This window comes from Gossypium arboreum, chromosome 12, assembly GCF_025698485.1.
Source record: "Gossypium arboreum isolate Shixiya-1 chromosome 12, ASM2569848v2, whole genome shotgun sequence".
Classification (NCBI taxonomy): Eukaryota; Viridiplantae; Streptophyta; class Magnoliopsida; order Malvales; family Malvaceae; genus Gossypium; species Gossypium arboreum.
In genome coordinates this window covers 53121060-53127977 of record NC_069081.1, presented here as the reverse complement: position 1 = coordinate 53127977, position 6918 = coordinate 53121060, and the positions used below count along the sequence as shown (strand labels likewise).

Here is a 6918-nt window from a genome sequence, read left to right as displayed (position 1 = left end):
AACTTTTCTAGAAAACAAATTCCTTTACATAAAACGGACTACATATACAGCCTTGCTTTCATATTCCAAGCGAGGACACTGATCCCTTTTCTTCAGGAAATCCAAATATCTCAAGCCTCTAATAAATGCCTCCACTAGCTCTTCTTTGCTTGATCCAGGCCACAAATCATTATCCTCACGACGTTGATTAGTTCCGTTAAGAAAATCGAGATGTGACGGCTCCGTTAAGAAAATCGAGATGTGACGGCTCTCAAACAATCTTTATCGGCTTGAATCTTTAGGTAAATACTTTTTTTTCTCCACAAACTATCAGCCTTCTTCCGTCAATTCAGACAACCATATTATAATCCACTTTATCAGGAAATTTGTTTTCTTATGACAAACTGTTCTATTTAGCAATCAAATATAAATCAACACCTCCTTTCTATGATGATGTAATGCAATGCAATTATAAACAAAACAAAAACAAAACACGTTAGTACAAGTGAGATAAATATCAAATAAAGTACATATTCAGGTGACCACTAAATTTGGGCAAGGTTCTACCTAAGGTGAACTCTTAAGGTTCGCTATTATAGCTCGGTTCTAGAGTAAAGGTACCCGAACCAGTAGATTCCTCAATCCTCACCCATTATAGGCCCATACGGATCGAGGTCGGTTCGGGGGAATACATTTCCCTATGACTATGCAGAGATGAAAATCTCACAAAACCATAGGTACGGTTGTATCCCGGAAGCAATCCACTAGCCCATACGGAGGTGAAAACCTCACGAAAGCATAGTTTCTTACTCCCACTTAACAGGTATAACCACAGCGGTCATGCAATGCAATGCCATATTATTCTACAATACTCGAACCACAACAATCATGCAAACAAATGCAATTAAAAGGATCATGATTTTCACAACAAATTTTCAATTCTTTGACAAAAGGACAGCAAATAATCAATTTTATGGCCTGACTTTCTTTATTCAGTCCCCAGTGGAGTCGCCAAGCTGTCGAAATATTTTTTTTTATTTTGAAAGCAATGGGGATTGACTTTTAAAAATCGAGTGTGGAGTCGCCACCAATCTCTTGATTTAGGTGTGATTGGGCCACCTACTAAAATGCTTTATTCATGAAAAATCAAAAAGTGGGTTCAGAAGTCGGTTACGCATGAGAAGGGTTAGCACCTTCATTACGCCCAGAAATTGGTACCAAATTGATTCGATGTTGTCCTTATATCAAAAGTTTTTTAAAGAAAAGATTTTCTGAAATATGATTCTTTTTAAAAATGTTTGAATAGCTCAAATTAGCGGTTAAAAATCTCTCGTTTCAAAGATATGTGGTTTCATACCCAGTATGATTGGATACGATCCCCTATACCTTTAAGATGTGATCGATTTTCGACTTTTGAAAAAAAACCATACATTAAAATTATAAAAGGTTATCAAAATATTTGGTTCTTCGGAAAAGTCATACCTAGTACGATTGAGCACGATTTTCCAAAATTCCCAAATATTAGATATTGCCTTATTTCAGAATTTTTGAATAATAGAAATTTAGAAATTTGCTTAAAAACATGTTTATTGAAAATAATTATGATAAAAATACAAAGTTCAAATCAAATTATATATGAAAAACTTAAAACACAAATTCATTCAAAATTGATAATTAACATGATAACTTAAATAATGTATTAAATATGAAGGAATGTCAATGCATGATATAAAATAATATAATAAATTTATGAAACATGTATATACAAGTAAAATTAGATATAATTGTTTGTAAAAATGTAAGAAAGAAACAAAGTAAATATATAAGCTATATGGGTAACAAAAGTTTCTAAAAAACAAGGTTATATACAAAATGTAAAACTATATCTACACGTAAATTTAGTGATATATATATTATTAAGGTTATAATTTATAAAGGGCATTTGGAAACAAATAATATATAATTTTACATGTAACAAATTGAGTTAGAGTGATGGAACATATAGATAGTACATACATAAGGATAATACAATAATGTATACAAAATATAAATCGTATGATAAAAAATATGGTCTAGACAAAATATATTATACATATAAATGACTTTAAAGGATAATATATACATTAAAAAATATTTACATAAAGTTATATGAAAATAATAACATATACTATGGTAAAAATAATTTAACATGGGTAATGTACATATGAAGAAATTTTAAAGATAATTGTATGTCCAAAATAATATTGAATAAAAATGAATTATAAGATTGACTAGATTTTATCAAAAATTATATGTAATAAATCTTAAGAACATAATTACATTCAAATCTATTAAAAACTACATGAATAAAAACAATATGACTTCTATAATGCATGTGGAAAAACATTAAGATATGTGGAAAAACATAGAATTAATAACATACATAAACCATAATGAATTTTACTTCAAATAGTACGCCAATTGTTAAAATAACAGAATAAATAAAAAAATTACAAAACTCAGCTATCAAAACAACATAAAACATCACAGCCAATGAGTAAGTATAAAAAAAAATTGCAAGTGCAGTAAAATAAAAATAAGACTTAATTACAACAAATTTAGCACAAGAAGAACCATTTACAAATAAAATAATTGAAAAATCGGATCAATATGCCATGTGCACAAATGTGCGAGGACTAAAATCGGAAATATACCGAACTCAGAATACTTCGCTGAATCGTGGACCAAAATAAAAAAACGCACAAATCATAGGGCCAATATTAAAAAGACAAAGATGACAAATAAGACTCAATTGGAGACGTCACGCGAAAGGAGGGATCTAGTGCGAATTTACCCATTCAAACAAAAAGGGCGCAGATCTGACTCCTTAAATCAGGCTAATGCACGGACCTTCACTTTATTAAACAGTGCCATTTTTGAAAACTACTGTTATACTGTCCTTTTTCAATTGTTTTTCTTCTAAAACGCAGCAAACTTTCCTTTTAAACTTAAGTATGCTATCAGCCCATTCCCTTAGGGCTTCATTTAGCATGCTGCCACTGACAATATAATTATTGGAGCCATGAAATCAATTTACAGCTTCAAGATCTCTCCTCTGACTTCGATTTCAACGAAGCAAAGAAGTATCCATGGCGAAATTGCAAAGTGAGACCCCTTCCTTTTGCTTTCCTTTTTATTTTCAAATATAATAATAAAAGATTGAAAAGGAAATTGAAATGATTCAACGAAAGCAAAAAAAGGAAAAAAAAAATTAAAGCAAATAGGAAACTGAAAGATCACCTTTACCAGTTTGCTTTTGAAACACTTTTTCTGCTATTTAGTGTGCGAATGTAAGCGTATATTGTGCGTAATCTTCAATTTACAGTACATCCATGGCTTTTATAGCCAAATTTGCAAAATAAATAAAAAGGAAAAAAATGAAAATCATATTTTTAGCTGGCATTTCTATTATTCTTTTTGTTCTCGCAGGTTCTATGGGAGCACGGGACTACTGTACAGTGGAGAAGGCCATGCAGGTCTGGCATGTTCCAGAAACTCCTTGTGACAGCCTTAAAATGACCCTAGTCGGAATGTGGTTTCGGGACCACAAAACCGAGGCATAAAAATAATTTAAAATTTATTTTGATGCCTATAATATGTGTTAACTCATGTGTGACATTTTTGTTGTTTTGATTTAGAGTTATAAATGTGAATTTCACTAGAAAGGACCTAGTAGTAAACTTTGAAAGTATGATGGGGAAATGTGTGATGACTAGTTGATCATGCATGCAAAAATGAGGGGTTTGCATGTCAAATTTCCCATATATCATAAGTAGTGGCCGCCATGATGGGCTTATATGCACATAATATGTATTAATTATTAGTTAGTAGCTTATATTTTATAACATAAGTAAATAAAATAAGGAAAAGAGAAAAGAAACAAAGGAGTCTTTCTCATGTTTTCTTCTTGGCCGATTCTAAGAGAGGAAGAGGAGGAGCCATTCGCCATGGTAGGCCTTCATTAAGGTAAGAAACTCAAGCTAGTCCTTTAAAATCTTAGCATGGTTTTAAGCTAGATTCTAAGTCCCTTACTTAACCATGCCGAAATCTTTGAAATGGATGGTGATATGAACATTCGGCCATGGTAGAGGTTAAAGAAAAATGGTGGTAATGTTATATATTTTGATAAGTATGTTAAATGGTTTGAGATTTGAACTAATCATCAAATCCTCTAGGTAGCCATGCTAAGAATTTTGATTTTGGGATGACTAGAACTTTCGGCCATGGTAGCTATTGAGGATTTAGGTTTGTGTTTCATGTTAAATTGGATGAATCTTGGTGTAAGGGAGTTTGAACTAAACTAATGATCAAATAGGTGCATAGATACAAAATGGAAAGAATCGGCCTAAGTGTTTTAGTCATTGACATATATATATATATGTTGCCGAATGTGTGCTTAAGGAATTGGTTACGTACATTGTTGTTAAATGCTTGTTGCTAAGGAATTTTGAATGGGTTATAAATTGAGTTTAATGTTCGAGGAACATTGGTTTGGACACCTAGTGCCGAATGTGTTCAAACGCAACTTACCAAGTGCATAAATATGATAATGCTATGATGGTAGACTTAATTGGAATTCGGCATTGTAAGTGATGCCTTGGGCTCTTATGATGGTTAGGGACAAAATGTGTGTTGTGAGGAACGAAATGATGTCTATGAATTCAAAAATGCAAGGTATTAAGCTAGTCCTATTATTCGGTGGTGCATGAGTAGAGCACATGTATAATGCTTGAATAACTAGTCAATAAAGCTATTCGCGCCTATTTGTATAATATAAATGTATTTAATCGGATTGTTAAATTGATAAATTATTAAATAAGCTCTATTTGTTTGAATTAAGCTCAAGAGCTTAGAGGACCAAAGTTGGATAAGGGGAAGGAAAAAGTGAGCGAATAGCCGTCGAAATCGTTCGACAACATCCGAGGTAAGTCTTTTAGTAATGACCCTACTTGATTTATATTGAAATGATTTGTCATATTATGGCGGATAGCTGAATGTGCATAGAGCCTATGTTATAAAGCCAATTGAAATCATGCTCTTTGTGTGTGGCTATTGAGCCGAAATTGGAAAGGTTTGATAAATGATTTGTGTTTGAGCCTTAGTAACGGAAATGAAATATGGATGTGTCATCAATATTGATATATGTGTGCATGAGCATTTGAATGATATCCGGGCTAAGTCCCGAAGGCATTTGTCCGAGTTGTTATATCCGGGCTAAGACCCAAAGGCATTTGTGCGAGTTGTTATATCCGGGCTAAGACCCGAAGGCATTTGTGCGAGTTGTTATATCCGGGCTAAGACCCGAAGGCATTTATGCGAGTTGCTATGTCCGGGTTAAGACCAAGGCAATTAGGCGTGTGGTTATATCCGCTAAACTCAAGAAACTTGGGTTTGAAGGTAAGCGATTTGTGCTATAATAATTTTAATTAATACGCTCGAAAAACCCAAACGATAAGGTATGTTTGCATGTGCATCGGAAAAGTTGATTCGTTTTAAATAGTATTCGTTCAATCGACTAACGAACTTTCGGCTCTTAGATAGGTTGATACCTTGTGTGTGTATATGTTGATGAAGTGTGAAGTAAGTATGATTATGAGAATGTGTATCAATAAAGTGATTCATTTAGCTATGTGAATGTAATACTTTAGTCAAAGCTGATTTCATTACTTGAGACTTACTAAGCATTAAAATGCTTACCCCGTTGCTTTGGCTCTTTGTTTTCTAGATTTTGTTCGTTAGCCATCGGATTCGGGATCATCAAAGTCGAAGTCATCCACACTATCAAAGCCCCTTTTGGTACTCTTTTAGTTGAACTCTGGATATGGCATGTATAGGACTACCCTTTTTGTTGTTGGTCATGTACCCATGGATTTTGTGTAAATTTGGATAGCCATGCGAAAATGGCTTATATACGTTTTTAGCATAGTACTATAATCGTTTTGTATGTTGATCACTAAGAGGTATGGAAATTTTTGGAAACGATTAGCCATTGGAATGGTTAATCATGATTATACTTTGTGCTATGTATGCAAAAAGGGCTAATTGAATCATGGAAACTATGAAATAGGTAAAGTCTACCTTAAAGGCAGATGCTGACAGCAGCAGCGATGTGGATGTGAAAAATCACTAAAAATAGTAGAAATGGAATTAAATAGTGAATAAATTATTTAAATGAACCTTGATGAATCTTCTTTCATATGGAAGAAACGAAACGGTCATATGAGTTGTATGTTAAGAGATATTTAGGTTTTCGTGAAGCAGGGCCAGAACGGGTTCTGGATTCCCTGTTCCGACTTTGGAAATTCATTATACATTAACCAGAGATAATTAGGAGTCATTCCATATATTTATAGATTCCTCTTTGAGTCTAGTTTCTATAGAAACAAACTACATCAGTATTGAAGCCCTGTACAGGGAGATATCCAAGTCATAATGCATGAAGGTCAGTGTAGTGGAACCCTGGAGTAGGGGAGACTTTAACTAATAAACTGTACTAATTGGATAGACCAAAAATTCTATAAAAAAATCTGTAGATGGATATATGAGTCTAGTTTCATGGAAAAATTCCGAAACTAATTTTCGAGTTTTGAAACTCAAGATATGATTTTTGTGGCGACAGTGATGCAGTAACCAGCTTGTCTGGAAATTTTTAAATGGACTGTGAAAATAATTAAGTTAAGTCTGTGTGCACCTTGTGTTCAACTCCGGTAACGGACTCAGGTACAGGGTGTTACACTCCTAGTGCTGTTGAGAATTTTGGGTGTATTAGGCCTCGGGTTTTAGGGCTTATAATGGGTATTGGATCTCAATGTTTGTAAAAGGGACATTGGATTTATTTTTGTTGTTTTATTTTATTTTTGGTTTTAGTTTTGGTGTAGGCCCGAGCACAAATTGGGTCTT

The 6918-nt window shown here is 33.3% G+C and overlaps 1 long non-coding RNA gene across 1 annotated transcript; it reads left to right on the top strand.

Annotated features, from left to right (window-relative positions):
• The first annotated feature begins 2912 nt into the window (after positions 1–2912).
• LOC108452806 (uncharacterized) lies at positions 2913–6068 on the top strand. Its single transcript, XR_001866447.2, has 4 exons — positions 2913–3123; positions 3448–3494; positions 4859–4942; positions 5744–6068. It is a non-coding gene; the product is annotated as an uncharacterized LOC108452806 (long non-coding RNA).
• The last annotated feature ends 850 nt before the right edge of the window (positions 6069–6918 follow it).